At 37.8% G+C, this 19849-nt stretch overlaps 1 long non-coding RNA gene across 1 annotated transcript in view; it reads left to right on the top strand.

Annotated features, from left to right (window-relative positions):
* LOC107312178 (uncharacterized) overlaps positions 1 to 19849 on the top strand; it is a 44417-nt gene that overhangs the window by 14442 nt on the left and 10126 nt on the right. Inside the window, exon 4 of the long non-coding RNA XR_014944911.1 lies at positions 2 to 19369. This is a non-coding gene — a long non-coding RNA (uncharacterized LOC107312178). The remainder of the gene's footprint in view (position 1; positions 19370 to 19849) is intronic.

The raw sequence follows: 19849 nt of genomic DNA, 5'->3' as shown, positions 1-19849 counted from the left end.
GGAGCCTTTTGCAGTTCAGTGAGAATGAATATGAAGCTCTGTGATCTTGGTGGACCAGTGTGTCTGATCGTGTTTCTTCTTGTATCACATCTACCTTTTGAAGAAGAAGAAATGAAAAAACACAACAACAAAATGGTTTTCAGGCTGTGGAACTACTAAAATATCTGAATCAATGAATTATCAATAAAAAAATCTTTCAGAAATGATATTGTAGAAGAAACTACTACTGAAGAACGGTGACATTTCCACTCAAGATTTTCTAGTCCTGGTGTAACGTGGTACTGATCATTAGCATGACTGTATCATTTCTGTATCATGGTGATTTGTGTCTGGCCAAGAAGGTGCATGTATAAAGATTGCTTCTACAAGTCTGTACCTGTATGCAGAGCTGAACCCCAAATATCATATCTGACAAACAGTAAGCTGTTATTATAGTAAAAGTTATATAGGAGGTCTTAAAATAAGCTTTCTCCCTGCTAACTGACAATAGAGGCTGATTGGCTTTAACATAGTACACCAAAGGGTATTCCTGAATTAGTTTCACCTTTATTTCAGAGAAACCAGAAGGATAATCATTTAATAATTTCATGTAAGTGTTGTCACGATCAAGAGAAGAACGTGATTCATTTAAATCTGGAAGAGAATCTAAGTGACTGCTTTGCATCAGTAAACTTCAGAGTGCTCTGTAATTCGTCATGCTCGACAGCAAGAAAACTAAGTTGAAGGAAGTGCATGTATAATGCTGTTAGAACAGTTTTGAAATTGCTGAACTTTACACTTCAGTTCACTGACTGGTGTGACATTAAGAACACAAGAAAGGTCAGCTAAATGGCAACATCAAAAAGTTTCTTAAATTACAAGATGGCTCTTGCCCGTGTCCAGGCTGCTGGTGAATCCTTAGCTAACTGTCATGGCATACCAGTAGACAAACACTCTAGATGTAAAAATATGTACTTTCAGTGTTCAAATTATTTGCAGTGGGGGAGCAACATTCCCAAACTTCCACTGTGATCAAACAGAAAGCAGATTTTGAGAAGGTATTACTTAACATTTTTTTTTAAAAGTTCTGAAAGATGGAGGCTTTGATTTCTTTAAAGCAGTTTATGCTACTACTTAAATTTGACCTCTACCTTAATGCTATTATAAGCAGGAATATAACTAATATTTCTTTCTGGCAGTAGGGCCAGCGGGTCAGTAGTTGCTCAGGACAGGAAAATGCTATATGTATACCAAGTAGGAGCTCCACATTTTGGGATCCTGTTTGTACCAAGCTGGATTAAAGTTTGTTACATAAGGGGGCTGTAAGCAGCAACTTGAAAGTGCAAAAATAAAAGACTGTTCAACTTACTTACATATGACCTACATGATTTTAATCTCGATGGACCTCCTTCACAAACTGTAGCCAGTTTGGTGTATATTTATTCAGTACTCCCAACTCTTCTTCATGTAAACGGTGCTGAAAACTCTTGTGAATCTGGCAAAATTCCAGCGTTAGCAATATGATATACAAGCACCTTCACTCTTTGAAGATCAAACAGTAAAGAATATACAAGTCTTTCTCAAATGCCCACAGATGGAAATTCACCCTGATCATTTATGGATGGATGTTAGCAGAATAGTGGCATAAATTAAAAATACCAATAAAGTACTATTCAAGTGATTTAATCAAAGGTATCAAGGCCAACTAGTTCAAGAAAGAAAATGAAAAGGAATAATTCTATAGGCGGCTGCTGATATGACCTGTTGCAATTAATACTCTTCAGTGCCCTTGATATGCCTGCGTTTGATGAATGTAGTGGTAATGATTACTGAATCTATCCAAAATAAGCATATTCATTGAGACTGGCTTTTGAATTTAGAATAACCATAACAAAAAGTGAAGTTGTTGGGCTAATTTGAGGAACCTCACCACTGCATTAGATTAGCAAGAGCAAGCTGAACTGAGCAGAGAAGACCCAAAGAAATGATGATAGAAAACAGCACTTAACAGAGTATTTTCCCCAGGTCCCTGAAAGATCATTGTGCATCAGTTCATTTTATGAGCTAAACCCATTGAAGATGAATTTTGCAAGCGTGGGTGTGTACCACTGGGGTAGACTTTTTGTGCTTCAGTACAGATCAATTGATTCTAGATGGTGCACCAGGAACATGACATTTGTTCCCCCAGAATAAAAGTCAAGCTACTGCTTGGAACTACTTTTTAGATTCTCTTAAGCAACATTTTCCCCTGCGCTGTAGCAGCTCGCAGAGGTGAGAATCTGAATGGACAGATCCTGAAAAGAGTAGTTAAGTGCTTTTTAGAACTTCTTTGTCAGTGCTGGTTTTCTTAAGCTCTGATGTCTATATATCAGCTGTGAGTAGGTGACGCTGTTGATACAAAGTAGTCTCAAAGCTGTTTCAGGTCTCCAGGTACTGAATCAATAGCATCTTTGCCACTGACATCTATCACAATATAAATATGTAACAATTATAGCTTATTAAAATTACTGTTATAACGATAATGAAAAAAAATATTGAAAGAAACTTGACATGCAATACAAAATCCCTCATAGTTCATTGCTCTCAAGAATTGCACCTTAATTGCGTATTTTCATTTTCTAAGGAAAGGTTTTATAAAATACAACTTCAACTACTTAACTGTGTCATTTTTTTATTTGGTGTGAAAGACACTTATATATTATTGGTTTATATATTTTTGGGTGGACTCCCTTTCTTGTCTGTGCCACTCAAGCCGTCTTCATTTTGAGTTTTAATGGGCAAATTCCCAGCTTTCTGATATTCTCTGTTAGAAACCAATTCTAAGTCTTTCACTGTGATGGTAAGGAATGGAGTCTTTGGAGAGGCAACTCATTTGCAGTGAATTCCTGGATGGCTTTTCTTAAATTGGCTTTTCCCCAGGAGTAACTTATAAATGTGGTTATTCATTTAAATAATTTACTACTGGGGAAACAAAGCTCTATAAAGTACAAGATCTCATTTGCAAAGGGGATCCTGGGGACTGAAAGACATGTGCCATGTGTTGTAGTCTCCATCTTCTGCTTTTTCTCCTGTTAGGAAATTATTTGAAAATTACCTAAAATAGGAACAATATACTCAATGACTGAACAAAAGCCTCACATTTGTCTCCACAGTGGAATCCAGAGTGCTAGCTTTCAGCAATGGTTACTGTAGTCCTCAGAGGAAAGGGTCTGACTGCTTATCGGGAGGACCAACACAGCTTCTTCCCAGGAGGGACATCACAGTGTGTGGTTGTGGGAACCTGGCTGCGTGTCAGTTAGGAAGAGGAACATGCTTGAGACTGTTCTTTGGTGATGAAGGTATCAGATGTACCATACATCCAATGTCTGTGTCCACCTTCTGAAACAGAGGCTGCTTCAAAAATATCTTTGGAAAGTGTCTTAGCTGATTCTAAGTCTTGAGTCATGCCTGTGCCCAAAGCAAGACAAGGATCAGTCTAGCAGTTTAGCAACTGGCTTCTAGTGCAACTTTACTTTTAGAGATTCCTTGCAATTATTTAATGAAAGGTGGTCCTCACCTAATTTATGGAAAGAATAAAGTAAATCCTTGGATCATTCATACTTCTCAAGTATTCCAAGCATAAAAGCCCTATGGAAATGAGGCTTGTTTTATACCTCTAAAATTTCTTGGAATTGTTTCTTGGATGATAGTATGGATAATGTATTTCAGGAAACATGCTTAGGACAGTCACAAAAGCAGTGAGTAGCCCTGAAAGTAATGGTCGTCTTACTAATAATGCTCCAGCACTCTCCCTTTTCATATAATGCGTGCTTGACGTATCATAAATGTGTTTTAAACAGTATGAGAATGCCCCATGTTTATTGGAGTGGCACCTGATATTATCCCAAATTTTAGTTTTATTGTATAATGAAATAATAAAAAAGAATTCTCAGAAATACTTGCATACTTTACTTTTTCACCTATACTTAGTGCTCTCAGTGAGGCCCTGACACAGCCTGTGTTTGGCTGAATTCTCTTCGGAGTGTTTAAGAGATCTCAGAGGCGTTTCTGAAAGCATTTAGATTAAATACGGAGTGCAGAAAAGAGAAGGGAGGTTCTTAGCATTTGGTTTTGATTCTTTTTTTGTTCTGTACTGTAACATCGATAGCTTGGGAACTGGCTTAAACAGTTAATGGTAAGTGCTGTACTATGCATACTATTACAGTTAAAATTTAATATTTAAAATTTAATAATTTTATTATCCCTTAGGGAATCATCTGTGTTGCTATACATAAATGACAATGACAAAACTCCTTTTCAGGTAGAGTAAGTAACTTCAATATTTGTACATTTCTTCCATTTATTCCTGATATTTTCTGCCATCTATTTTATCATAAATAAACTAGCTTCAGTCCCCAGAGTAAGAAAGCAAATGTAAGAATGCAGACCACACTCATAGATTTCTGAAATTCTAGGGAAAACTGTATTTTGGATTTTCTAAATGGAATTATAGTTACTATATTCAATGTGTGATTTTAGTTTATTTTTCAATGGATAACTAGCAGAGGTGAGCTGAAGTTTCATATAGATTATGGAAACAGTTTATTATATTTGATATTTGTCTTCTCTCAACAGCAGCTTCTATTAGTGTTGTGTACAATTAGGTCTGATTATTAATGGTTACTTAAAAACATTTTTCCTCTCTTCTGTTTTATTGTACATTCTATCTGGAAAGGAGAATTCTTGCAAAAAAGACAGGAAGCCCAGTTACCTGAATATAATTATATTGTATGTTTTAGCATAAGCAGAGATTTTTAGATTTTCATTGATTTTGAGTTTTTTGTTGTTGTTGTTGTTTTATTTTGGTTTGTTTTTTTCCTGTAATCCAAGTGAACAGAATCTCTGCTTTGCCATTTTTTTCCTGACTTTATTACCTAATTGTTACAAATTGTCATTCTTGAGTTGGTATTGGGACCCGTCCTGTTTAATATCTTTATTGATGACCAGGATGTGGGGACTGAGTGCACCCATGATGGGAAAAAGTGTCGATCTACCTGGGGGTAGGAGGGCCCTACAGAGTGATCTGGACTGGCTGGATTGTTGGACTGAGGCCGGTGCCATGAAATTTAACAATACCAAGTGCTGAGTCCTGCACTTCGATCGAAACAATCCCAGGCAATGCTATAAGTTTGGAGCAGAGCAGCTGGAAGATTGTGTGGAAGAAATGGACCTGGAGGTGTTGGCTGATGCTCAGCTAAACATGAGCCAGCAGTGAGTGTGCCCAGGTGGTCAAGAAGACCAATGGCGTCCTGGCTTGCATCAGAAACAGTGTTATCAGCAGGAGCATAGAAGTGATTGTTCCTCTGTACTCAGCACTGGTGAGGCTGCACTTCAAGTACTGTGTTCAGTTTTGGGTCCCTCACTACAAGAAAGACATTGAGGCCTGGAGTGTGTCCAGAGAAGGGCAATGAAGCTGTGAAGGGGGTCTGGAGTACAAGTCTTATGGAGTGGCTGGAACTGTTCAATCTGGGGAAGAGGAGGCTCAGGGGAGACGTTATTGCTCTCTATTAACTACATGAATGGAGGTTGGGGTGAGGTGGGGGTCAGCCTGTTCTCCCATGTAACTAGAAATAGGATGAGAGTGAATGGTCTCAAATTGTACCAGGGGATGTTTCAGGTTGGATATAAGGAAAAACTTATTTTCTGAGAGAGTGGTCAGGCACTGGAATGGGCTGCTTGGGAAGGTGGTGGAATCACTTTCCCTGGAGGTGTTTTAGGAACGTGTACTAAGGGACACTGTTTATTGGGAAACGTTGGTGATAGGTGGTCAGTTGGACTAGATGATTTTTGTGTCCTTTTCCAACTATAATGATTTTACTATTCTATCATCATCATCATTATCATGGTTTATCTCTATTATCTGTATTTATTCAGTAGGTTAACTTTCTTTTATCCTTATTGGTAATAAAACCCTTAATGCCACAGTGACCAATGGAAAATCATTGCATCTGACACCAGGAGACAAAAGAAGCAGGGGAGGGATCTGTGAAAAATGCCTGCGAGAAGCAAAGCACTGTGTAGATGGAGATGATTCACGTCTCTGCAGTGATTCTTCAGTAAAAGGTAGCAGAGCAGAACCAGAGACCATTGTTGCTCATCTTGAATTAATTTTACCTGATCTTTAAAGTATTTCCCCGCTTCCCACTGGAGCTTTGAAATGGGCTACATGTCTGAGTACTCCTTTTGTTTTCTGTTTGTTCGTTTTCTTTTTTTTTAGTTCCAAAAAATGTGAGAGTAAAAAGGGCAGCTAACAGAGGGAGAAGCTGCAGGGAAGTAATGCAGAAAAAAACCTCATTTGGCCATCTGTTTAAACTTTCACAGATTTTTATGCAAACTGATTTAGGATAAAGGTTTGTCAAAACCGTGTAGTGATCTTAAGTTCCTGGATCACTTAAATTGTTTGGAAAATGTTGCTAGACATTGAAGTGTCCATATTTGAAGAGAGAAACCGGTTGCATATAACATAGCTGCTGGCAATTTTTTGCCTGTTTCTATGATTATTTTAGTTGTTTTCTTGAAATATATATGTATAGACATTCTGCAAATCTCCCAAGGATTGCTTGATTTAGTAACTTAGGTCTGACTCCTATTCAAGTGTGAATTCAAGTCATTAAAGTCTGCTGATGCCTTTCAGAGGAGAAGAATCAAACCTGTTGGTCTTCATCTTACAGTGTTCATGCAGTTTGCTCACAGACTCAAGGTAAGCAAATTAAAGCTTGAACAGATAAAAATGCGATTGGGCTGAGAGCATTTTCTGGGACTGCAGTATTCCCTTCCAGCACAAACAACCATAACCTTCTTACAAGCTGATTTATTTTTTTTTTCCTTGGTTTTAAACCAGTGCTGTGGCTATTGCTGTTGCTATTACCAAAAAACGCTCTGAGTTTTCCTGCCCTTCTGATTGCAACCTTTACCAGCACTCCAGCTCATACCTGCAGAAAAGGAGAATTGGGATCTGCATCTGGTTATTTTCTGATAGTTAATATCTTTTCAGCTGAAGTCAAAGGTTTAACACTGTTGAGGTATTGACCCAGGATCTCTCTCACAAATTAAGTTTAAATTTCATTTCACTGGGGAGTGGATTACCTTGTTAAATTCTCTGAGAAAAGCACATGCATTTTTATAGCTGCTGAAGCTCCGTGCATGCTGCTAAGAGTAGAACAGCTGAGACTTCCAAGAGTTCAGCCAGGCTTCCTTTGTTGTTTATGATAGCTGCCTGTTGCTACCAACTTCAGTGACTGAATCCTTCTAGAGAATGACTTCTTACAAAACTTCTGGTGATGTAGAAATAATGTCATTGTTACTTTGCACTACCACACTGCTTAAGTTTTATTATATGATTTAGGTTAAGTACGCTGTTGACAGCTTAAAAGGGAACTGCAAGAGCCAGTGGATCTAATGCTGTAGAGGCATTAATTTCCTAACCAAAAAGTGACAGACAACGAAGGCTGGCAATTGTAATGCCATAGGAAAGTAAAGAATGGCCCATTTCTTGTTGTACAAGTAGGATATAATCTTTTTATGCTAAGTTCTTGGCTTGACGCATACAGGAGCCTCTATGCTTGCATGTTAGAAGAGTAAGCTTGCCAGTTATGGAACGGTTTAGGTTGAAGGGGACCTTAAAGGTCATGTAGTTCCAATTTCCCTCCATGGTAAAGGTTCCCAACCAATAGATCAGGTTGTCCAGGATCCCTTCCAGCTTTGCCTTGAATGCCTCTAGGGATGGGGCATCCACAGCCTTTCTGAACAGCCCGTTCCAGTGCCTCACCACCCTGAATAAAAACATTTCTTCCTAACATGTAACCTAAATCTCCCCTCTTTCAGTTTGAAGCCATTCCCCCTTGTCCTATTACTATCAGACTCTGTAAAATGGTGCTTCCCTTCCTGTTTATAAGCCCCTTTCAAGTACTCAAATTCAAGGCTGCAGTGAGGTCTCTTTGGGATTCTCCAATTTAAAAAATCCCAACTCCCTCAACCTTTGCTCATAAGAGGGGCACTCCAGCCTTTTCATCATCTTTGTGACCCTCCTCTGGACTCACTCCAACAGCTCTACATCTTTCTTGTGTGGAGGGCCACCGGTTTGGACTTAGTACTCCACATGGGGCCTTACATGGGCAGAGTAGAGGGGGTCAGTCCCTTCCCACTCCCTGCTGGCCACTCCTCTTTTAATACAGCCCAGGCTACCATTGGCCTTCTGGGCTACAGGAGCATGCTGCTGGCTTGTGTCCAGCTTTCTGTCCATTGGGACCTCCAAGTCCTCCTCCACAGATCTGTTCTCAATGAGTTCTTCCAGTCTGTATTTGTATCTGGGATTTCTCTGACCCTTATGCAGAACATTGCACTTGGCCATGTTAAAATAACATAACTAACATAATCATAACAAACATTATGCTTCTTGATTCTATGTATTGTAAGGTCTTTACCATAGAACTGCTGCAGAGGGGAGCTGGGATCAGAACTACACATCCAGCAGAGCACCATCTGGAAGGGGATCAGCAAATAGGGACTGAGGCACTGCTTTCCTGCTTCTGACAGCTCCAAACCCATTCCCAGAGGCTACAACAAAATTAGAAGTCATGGACTTGGCCTTGCTCGTCATCCTTTGATTTTTCTATTGTGGCCACCAGTCAATTAAAGATTGTGGCTTAACTTATAAGGTGAAATCTTGGTCCGTGTTGCAAGAATAACCAAATAATCCTTGCCTTCTGTGAAATCAGAAGTTACTTCTAAACTGCAAGAGAGCTTATTACACCTGTTCTGAATAAGCCTGATAAACACTAACACCTGACCATTGAGTAGGATGGAGGTGTGGGGACATCCTGCAGCCAGGATGCATGACCTGGCTACGAAAGGACTGCAGATACAGTAACTTTGAGAAGCACTTAACTCACTGTTAAATGTTTAAAAGGAGAGAGTACATGAGCTAGAGATTTTCTTTTGGCATAAACATGTCTTAGGCTGTGGTGTTCTGTTGTAGGTCACATGCAATGGCATTGGGAAGGGACAGTGAGGCAGGTGCATGGTCTGACCCTGAGGTTCTCATTTCTGGAGTCGCTTTCTCTGCATGGACTGTGGATAATAGCAGCATAATGGAAGTTGACACCTTTTGGCCCGTGCACCTCTAACCCTCAAATCATGGCCACAAATATGAACTCATTCAAATAAAGAGTTTTACATCTGTCAAGTTATAAATACATAAAGCAGCAACTCTGTTATTCATTTGTGTTGAAAAGAAGTTGAAAAGCCCCTGAACTGAAACATGGTTGCCATTAGATAAGATACGTTTTTAAAGAGCATACTCTTATTTTAAGAAAATACCCTTCATTTTTTTCCTGTCTCTTATTATTCAAACAGCAGCAGATGTTAACTTCAATAAAACCTACCCATTCTTACATTACTGTATGTGTTACATGTACATATTTCTTGAGATCTGATCACCTAAGCTGGTTACATCTAATGATCTGTTTAATCATCAAGCTCTTGTGTTTCAGGGCTAGGGGCTTGCATGAAGCTCCCTGCATTTCTAGAAGAGTCGTCAAAATCAGAATGGTACTGGCTAAGCTAATGAGTCCTACAAACAGCCAGGTACCTCTTCTGTGTCAACTGCTCCCCATATCGGTCTAAATAACGGAAGTAAGATATTTCTGCACTGCGTTTTATTTGGGTGGTGGGAGGAGCTCACATCTTACACGGGATGACAGGTTTGCTGATGTTTGTCTGAATTGAAACTCTTGTCCTCTGATATAATTACTCTGCATAGGTTCAACAACCACACCCCATGTCAGGCAACTAATGAGAATTTAAAATTCTGCATAAAGCACAGCTATTCTGTGACAGTCTCCTGCCAGCCTCTTGCTGCTCATTTCTTCTCCTGATACCAAAGGTAATGGTCATAGATCTCTGGATTTTACTGTTTGTCAGAGTGATTTCTAACCAGGGTGAGAGATGTTCCTACTTAAAATACCCTTAAACCAGGGATTGTGGTTGGAAGTGGAAGAAGGAGCAAAATCTGAGTTATAGCTGGAGCTGATGATTCTGTCACAATGAGCGTGTACCTGCGTCAGTGTGCTTTCTGAAGAAGTGTTTTAAGATGATGCCATCTGTCCAGGATACATGTAGCTCTTTATTGATTTACTGAAGTCAGTATTATTAAGATGTTATGTTTGAGTATTCCTATTTACTTAAGGATGTATCTACATGGTGTTCACAACACTCTATGTTTATTTATTTTTGTTTACTATGACTAGATAAAAGTGTGGGCCAACATTTACCCAGGCTGATATATAGTATGGTGTTATTTTAACACAAATGCTTATTGTTCAGCACCTACATAAGATCAGCCATGACAGCTCATGGCTTAGAATTTATGGTGCTTCATGTTCCCAATATGATTTCAGCTACAAAAGCATACAAGCTATACTTTATTCTCCTTTGCACATATAATTTTTAAGTAAAACAAGAAGAACTCAAGGCTCATCTGACAATTCTATATCTCATTGCGTCATATAATGTGGATTATATGACCAGAGACAGCTGAAAAGTATGGTTTCCCTTTAGACTTTGCCTTGACAGATTTGCAGTCTGCTGAATCCTGCAGAGAATTGAGGATGTGCATTACAATGCATTGTCTCCTGCAGGATGCTGTGAACTTTCAAGTTGTTTTCACTGTGTAATTGCTCTAGTTCTTAAAGTCAGGTAATAGCAGCAGAAAACTAAGTGATATATATCTATATAAAAGTACAATTTATGAGCAGAGTTTTCATGTTTAGTGTGAAACTCATAGTAAATCAGGTCACTGTCTAGTTTGGTAATACATGGCATATTGTGCTGGGGTGTAAAACTAGAGCAGAGCACTTACTACATTTGGAGTGCTATTACTTAATTGAGTGCATATCACGTGCCAAAAAAGAAAGAAAAGAAAAAGGCAGCTATAATATATATAATGACTAAAGTGGAATAGGATGACGCTATGGAGAAAGGTACAGTGCTTTTCACTTTGACATCTGTGATGAAGTGGCCACAACCAATATATTTCAACTCTTGTCACTCACCTCCTCCATGCCAGTAATGTTACTTATTAATTTATCTTCAGTGTTAAAAGGATTAATATTAGAAATTACAAATTTAATAACTCTACAAGAGGCTAAATGTTTGAAACCAGAGGTGGGTTTATCACAATACTGTATTAAAGAAATCATGGCCTCATGGCTTCAAGTCAGAATTAGTAGTGAAATAAAGAAATTGTTCATTGGTGTGCTGCTGTTGGATTTGTCAGGAGGACGCCAAACATTTGTGTAAGTTTAACCCTTCCTGCATTAATATTGCCTAGGTTAGCTGCCACTAATTTGATATCGGCTATTTAAGAGCTAGGGTTTAGGCTAATAGAAGGTTTGCCAGACCTTTGTTTCCATGTTTATGTTCAGGAAGTTATAAATGGATGCACTGTGCCAATGCCCATCATCTTCCTCCATTAAACATGTGCACAACAGAGAGGGTAGACCTAAATTATTAATATGCTCTGATTAGAGGGGAAGGGATAAGGAAAGCACTGGCAATGTTTCTTGCTATAGGATGTTGCCCAGCTTGTCACCTGCCCTGAAGTGAAGAAATACAACTCTGAAGGGCTGCAGGGAAACCTGTGTGTGAGGGTCGAGGACAATGCATCTACTGTGAATGTTTATAATTTCTCTGATAATAGATTGTCATGTTCAGTGCAGAGAACAAAGAGCAACTCTCACCTTTCCTTCTCTCGAATATCAAGTCACCTCATCCTGTGATGTACAAGGCAAAGTAATTGCATCTCAAATATGTGGTGCGTTTTTTGTTTAGGAGGTTAGTGCAAAATTGATTTATGAAACAGTTTCTCCTGTTTATGTCAGGGAGGCCATTTTTCTGGTAAATAATTAGATGCGGATTTCTTCATTGTGATGACATACGCTTTTATGAGGCTAGGTACAGTGCTGCTTTCCATTCCATAAAAATTGGAGGAAATCCTGTCTAGATCTACATGAGGATTTTTTTTCCACTGACATAGTCTTAGACATTGATTCTAGTTGATTTTGGAACAGTAATTTTTGAATGGTGTTTACATGTGCCTACTGTGAAGTGCAGTAAAAAAACGATCTGCTGCTGATCTGGAGGTTGCTTCCTGCTTTTCATCTCAGAATAGATTACTACTTCAGTTGAGATAAATACATATGGGAATACTTGTATGGCACTTGACATGGAAAGAAATAGTCTTCCTGGACCTCAAATTACCGCCTGGGCTTCCAGTTTGATAGTAGATAGCTTGAGACAAAACGTTTTCCCGGCCTAGTGCCTTTCTTCTATCATGGTCATGTATTGGAAGTATCTAACGTTGATGCGTGCTGTTCCCCTCTCCCACACTGTAGATTTTTAGCTCATTTGGTTTTTTTTTAGGACTTTTGTACCTACAGCTATGGACATAAATAGTTAGTAATTTTTTTCCTAGGTAAATACTGGGTTAGATTCAGATGTCCAGTAGATTCAATCTCCTACATTTGATATAGTGCTCTGCTTTTTATTAGACATGGATTTAAATTGATATATTTTTTTAGGAAAGTTGTAGAGTATCCAGTGAGTTCCTTAAAACATAATTAAAATCTCACAAAGTTGATACAGGAAAGGCTGAGTAGTAAATTAGCTATTTATTTTTGATAGCTTTATACCTAATCTGGTAATATAGCAGGCAAAGTCTTCTTGGATATATTTGGTATGTTACTGAAATATGAACACCATTAAAAAAAAAAAAAAAGTATATTTATGAATTTATTAGATGCACTTGATCTGTTTTAAGTGTACTGTATTGGAAGCGAGTTATAATTCATTGAAAAACCTGACACTGGGAGAAGTCAGACTGAATTTTGAAGGAACAAAATGATACAAATATAAAATTGTGGTTTTCAACAGGTGTAATTTTAGCTTCTTAGATTTTGTAATTTAGATTTTTGTAATTTTAGCTTCTTAGATTATTGAAATTTTACTGTCATAGGATTGTAGAATGTCCTGGGTTAGAAAGGGCATTAAAGCTCATGCAGCTCCAGCCCCTGCCATGGGAAGTATTGCCACTCAGCAGCTCAGGCTGCCCAGGGCCCATCTAATGTGGCCTTGAATGCTTCCAGGGATGGGGCATTCACAGCTTCCCTGGGCAGCTGTGCCAGGGTCTCAAAGCCCTCTGAATGACCCTTCAGCCTTCCATAGTGTGGACTGAAAATGAGTGTGGGTTTTTTTTCTTTGTTTCTTTGTTTTTCAGGGGAAATGATCCTGTGTTACTGATTCAATCTGGATTCTAATTTCAGAGTTTGGCTTTTGTGTTATTGGAAGAAATGTTAACAGTACTTAAACAGAGCTGAATCTCATTTTATTTAGGATGATTTGTTTACTGGCTGTTGGGACAACAGTAAAAATACATTTTTCTTTCTGCTTTTATGTTCTAGAAGATAGCTAATTATTGCTATCTATTAGGCAGAAGCTTATAATGAAAATATTAAAAATTTAGCTTTCTAAATGTACAGAGAAGTTGGAATTATATCGAGTCCTGTGAGTATTCAGAATATCAACAGAAAATTTCACCACTGACATGAGGGTTTCTGTGAATGCAGAGCGCACCTGGAGTCAGTTTTCTAGCAGTGTGTGCAGACAGTTTAAAACTCATCAGAAAAAAGATTTCTGACAAGGTGGTCCAGAATTTAAACCACTGTGACCTTCTCCCAGACCGTAGATAACAAAGGCGGATTAGAGGTAGTACTAATGGTAGTCATAAAAATCATCCACCCAGACTGAAATCTTCCTTAAAATAGAAGTTACAACCTTCTTGGGAGGATAATTCCTGAAGATTAACAGAGCATTCACTGCTTGTGTGTGGGGAAAAAAAATGGGCCTAAAATTGGAAGGCGTCATTTTATAAAGCAGACATGCCTGAGCAGACAGCGAGTCGTGGAGGATGGAAGCAAGGCCACCCCCAGCATCTCAGAGGAAGTAATTAAGAGGAATTGAGTGTGGGGGAAAATCACCCTCTTGACATCAACATTACTAAGAGACCAGCAGGTCCCCATGCTGGCTGGCTCTGGCAGGTGGAGGCTAGACAGGAGCACAACTTTGATTGTATTGATTTAGTTAATAAAAAATTTAAAAGAATAAGAAAAAGATATCTTCTGCAAGAGCAGCAATGACTGCAGCACAGACTGGTTACTTACTTATCAGCATTCAAGGCAGCTGGAGCTGGAATAAAAGACATAGGGAGGGGTAGGTTGAAAGTCACCCCACGAATAGATAAGCTCTAGGTAGCATATGGGGAGAACTAGAATCCAGATGCATACTCTTCTGGTCTACTATGTGGTAGAAATTTACAGAAGAAGAAAAGATAGATAAGTAGTAGAGACGTGCTGCTTTGTGCAGCTTGTTACACAAATTCCAGATCGATCTTTCACTACGAGTTTCCTCTCACTCTCATAACCACTTTGCCTAGCCATGTCAGCTGCAATTCTTGCACACATTAACACAGAAAACCATGCTGTTAAGCAGATGGTTAGGGTGAATGGGTTTGTAATGCCATTAATGGACCTATATAATGCTATTATTGGACCAACATACAGATAATTGGTCATTTATTCATACGCAGAATAGTTCTTGATGGACTAGATATTTTTCTGCCCATGTGAGAAAATAGGCTCATTGAGATCCAAGTGTGTGTGTGTTCTAAGTCACGTGTGATGGTTTGGAGAGGGAAGTATAATTTCCTCAAGTATTCTCTTATTAAAAAGTACTTTTTCTTAACCAATGAAGTACTGACAGTGCTGTACTGTTTTCAGTTTAGGTGTTACTGATGTTAACAGGTTAAACAGGTTAAACTTGTTAACCAGGTAGGCTTGGCAGCAGATTGGCTTTAGTAAAGAGTACTAGAGGGACCATGTAGTTTGCTCTAGAGGCTTTCATGGCCTGGCTTACTCAACTGGGGAGGATCTGGATAGTGTGTGTAGTCTACTCTATTACACTATGTAACAATTTAGTAACCTACTAACTTGCAGTATTGATAACAAACTGGGAATGCTGCAGATATTACCTTTTTCCTTTCTAAAGAATGGTAGTGCAGTGATTGACAGCTTGTACACAAATGCAGAAGTGACTTGCTATATTTTAAATGTTGAGAATATTAAATAAAAAAGATTGCTGTCTTTCTATTTATATGATATCAAATTTCAGCATTGCAAGTACTACAGACATGCTATAGAAACACTGTAGCGATAAATGAGGTGACCATCTCTTAATAATTTTAGACTCCAAAATAGGAGTAATCCATTTTTTAGGAGTCTGAGTAGAAATTATTTCTTATTGTCTGCAACTATGTAAATAAATGAGAAAATTTTTGGCACATTGTATGTTGATGAAGAAAAATCTGTCTTCCTTTATAATGCAGTAGCTTTAGGGAATCAGCTCTACGTATCTTCTATGAAGAACTTGGTTCAATGGAGGCTCAATGTCTTTTTTTCAGTTGCTCTAGTCTAGTTTCAATCTACTTAGTCGAATTTTTGTTCTGGTGTTGGACTGAGTTATATTCAGATTTCTTACTGATATAAGGAGTTTGACAGCTTCCATTTGCCAGATTTATAATCTTTGTGGAATTCTAATGCACCCTTGATGAGAGAAAGACCCTGAAATCTTACAAGCGGATCTTTACCAACTTTATTTTCCTGAGTGGCTTAATATTTTGTAGATTTTTCTTAGGACTTTATGATTATCTACAGGATATTTCAGAAATTTTCCTTTTGTTGAAAGGTGCTGCTTTTTTCCATATATTCAGTTGGATCACAGCTACCACTAGTGCTTAACCCATGAAAGTTTACCATACATCTGTATGACTTTATGGCTTGAGTTAAGTGTTTTTGTGTTTTTGTGTGTTTTTTTTTTTTTTTTTTTTTTTTCCCTGTAGGGAATAGAATACTTTACATGGGTCAGAGGAAGCTTACAAAAGATTTTATACAAAATTTTCTGTATGAATTATCAAAGGAAGGAAAGTATTCATATTCTCCTCCAATCTTTGTACTTAAATCTAGATTTATCTACATGTAAATATATAGAACATTTTCTGTAATTGCTTTCCTAGCACAGGAGGTGAATTGTCGGTAGATAATGATATACTTAACACTGAAATTATTCTTTCTTACATACTGTTAGAAAGCATTTTACAAATACATTCCCAGTAATCACCACTTTACAGTTAGGGAAAGGACAGAAATATTAATTGATTGGCTAAGAGTCAAGCAAGGGAAAGAAGCAGGATGAAACAGAGCCTTAGAATGAAATTCTAGTGTCCTTTATGTCAACAAGTTGCTGTTTGTTTTCACATAGCAGGGATTTTATTCCAGAAAGTCTCCTACTTTCTTACCTGGTAGACAGCATAGCCTAGCACTCATTGCATTTACTTGTGAGACAGTTAACCTGACACAGGGTGTTAACTCATAGTATAATAACTTGACTCAAATTTTAATTCTACTATAGGCGACTGTGCTCATGACTGGGGTCACATCAACTCTCTGCAATTAGGTATTTAATCTTCAGCTAGTTTTCTGAGCTTCCTTCATTATCAGTGAAGAAAAGAATTGCAAATCCTCTATATACTTTATTCCACAAGGCAAAGATAAGTGATTGGTTTAAGCTGGCCTTGCTGTCAGCAGAAGCAGTCTTGGAGTCTTCCCCCTTCTTCATGTGCTTATCACAATGTGTGTCATAGACTGGATTCTCAATTGGATCTTAATTAAAGGTAACCTGGGGGAACCTGTTCCTTGAAACAACTTGACACGTGCTTGTACAAATGTTGGCATCAACACAAGATAATATAAATAAGGGATGGTGAGCAAAAGCAGTGTAAAACTGCTTTATTTTCCAAGTAGCACCAGGTTAAAGTAGCTATTGAACTCTGACCTTAGTCACCTACTATGTTAAGCAAGATTAATCTCACTTAGAGTTCACATGCAGTCAGTGCCATCTGATATTCACCTTACTGGCTGAAGTTTAGTGTGACAGCAGTACAAGGATGAGCCTGAAGCTCAGCCTCCATGATTGAATCCAGTGTTATTAACATTTAGAGAAATATTGTCATTGGAAGTTGGAATGCTGAGTTCTCTATTTGTAATATCTTACAAGCTAAGAGCTTGTTCATTTCTAGACACTAATTATTAAAATTTCAAAAATTATAAAACTTAAAAAGACTGAAAAAATGTTCACCCTATACAGTAATTACATATTTGATCTAGTTAAAATTCTTTTAGATACTTATTTATTTTAGTGTGACAGCAAAGGATTAAACCTTGCCTGCAGTTTTGTTTTTTTGTGCAAAAGTCAATTATTGCTGGCTAAACATCCCGGAGGTAAACATGTGTGAGGCTGATAATGTGGTTAGAATAGCAACAGCAGTTGTAAAGAGATGCTGGTGTCCATGGAGTTAAAACATTCCATATTGGTATCATGCAAAAAATTACAGACTCTTCCAGTCAGGGAGCATCAATCAATTTTTGTTAACTTTCAGGATTTATGTTCTGATGGAGCTAATATTACATCTAAACATTACGTGTGCTGCATCTGTAAATTTCATTTCATTTGCTTAAGGAATCCTTCTGTATGAAAGACGTGAATTAGAACACTGTGTTATTTACATGGTACAGCTGGATTGATTGTAGGAAGGGTCAAATTCTGCTGTTCTTAATGAGGAAAATATTGACTAATGGCTTACGTAAATATTATGTGAATTCAATTAATATTTAAGTCTCATATTAAGCATTCAGAGCAGGAGAAACTGGCTTATAGCTCTTCCTCCTATGAGTGTACATTTGTGCTCACTCTTTCTATATTTTGTCAATCAAAATAATGCAGCTTCAACAGTGCTATGAACATTATTTATCACAATGTTCTGTGTCCCCATCATTATAGACTTCATCTCAGAACTCTTAACTCACAGAGAAATGAACTAAAAAGCCTGTTGCGCAGGCTAGCTGCATGCTTTATCCACTGATATTTGATGGAGGGAGGCAGAAGCTTCAGTAAAAATGTCTTCCAGTTGAATTCTGAGAAAAAGGCTGATCTAACTCCAAGAAAAGGTCAAGTGAGAAAAAGAATAGTGTTCCTTCATTTCTAGGGAGGTGGGGCTTAGCGCACCATGTCAACATCAGCTAGCTTGAAGGGACACCTGACTAAATTGTTGACCCTCCAAATCCCAAAGCAGGGTTGCAGCTTGCAGACTCTTTCCATGTACTGTTTAGGGGACTAATGTCTAACTTTAGTCTATGACTTTCCATGAGTGGATGTGAGTTTTGTCCCTCTAGTCTTAATGTTATTGGTGCCTTGCCATGAAAATGGTTTTATTATCTGGGATGCCAAGAATAGCATATTGAAGGGCACAGCCCTTGTGTCCCTACCCATGACAGAAGCCATGGAAGTAATTGATCTTTTAAGTTCCCTTCTAACCTGAAGCGTTCTGTGATTCTGTGTGAGATGTGGAAAAAATAACCAAACATTGACACATAAGCAAAGAAGAAATTTGAGTGAGGTGTACTATGCATATTTTGCTAAGATGGATAGACAGGAGCATAACCATCAAAATTAACAGAGATAGATAATTTTAACATTTACCATTTTTATCTTTGCAATCTACAAAGTACCACTCTTCAGGAAGGAAACTGATTGCCACAAGTTATTAGAGGATTCAATCCCTCTCTCTTCTTAAGCTCTATGTTAAGTTTAATTTCATGCGTTGCCAGTGGTTGCTTACCTTCTCCTTTTGTACCCTTCCAAAAAGATTATGATAATAAAAATGAAATTGCTGACCAATAAAAAAGATATTTGGTCACATGTTGATCTCAGTGAATATGGCAAATAGTATGTTGTCCCTCTAATATGATCATAATACCTACTAGTTTGCGTTGCTTATTCAAAAAGGAAATGTAAAATAGCAAATACACCTGTATATGTGAGGGCACAGATCTTTTAAGTTATTTGGATGTTAAATCCCTTTGACTTCATTGAGAAGTAGGAACCAAAGTGATTTTGAGGATACATGGTGTACGGTGGAATTTCCTACTGAATTACACTATTTCTGTTGGCATTAATATATTTTAAATACTTAGTGGCATGTGAAAGCCCAGTTTATCAGTTTTCCTCTTGGTCTGCGTTTCTTGTGTTGTGATGAAATAACAAATTGATTCAAAGTTTTTCAGCTTTTCATATTTCAGTTCCATGACCAAAACACCGGGAAGGCAGGACAATGAATATCAAAATAATCTCAACTCATTTTGAGAAGTACAAGCAGAGAGTCTTCCTGTGATGTGCTGAAATCCTTGTGAGTAGAAGAAAGTTGATTGTGTTGCACTATGAATGCATTTGTAAAGGTAGAATAAAAATATATATATATAATTCCAAAAGACTATATTTGGAGAATTTTAATGCTGTAAAATCAAGAATACAAATGTTGGGGAATGCCAAAAGTAGGTTTGTGTTTGCAGTCTTCATATGACCACTTCCAGTGCATCTAACATGAAAATGTCTTTAATTGCAAGATCTTATTTAATTTTTATCTCACGCCCTTTCTAATTTAACACTCTGAATGGCTGGTACCCTCAAAATATGTAGTAATCTGATATTTACTCTGTTTTACTTTATTTGAGATAGGTCCTTCATATTAGTCCAATTCTGAATGTAGGAATGTTGATCTTAAGGTTAGGTTTCTATGGTACTATTGCTTACTGTCCTGGTGCTTCTTAGCTGTTCATTAATTTAATGCAAGTTAAAGTCACTGTGTTAAAACATGCCATTTTACCTA

Source organism: Coturnix japonica, chromosome 3 (genome assembly GCF_054131305.1).
Source record: "Coturnix japonica strain WE chromosome 3, WE-NBRP24, whole genome shotgun sequence".
In the NCBI taxonomy this organism is placed as follows: Eukaryota; Metazoa; Chordata; class Aves; order Galliformes; family Phasianidae; genus Coturnix; species Coturnix japonica.
This window is presented reverse-complemented; position numbering and strand designations above follow the sequence as displayed.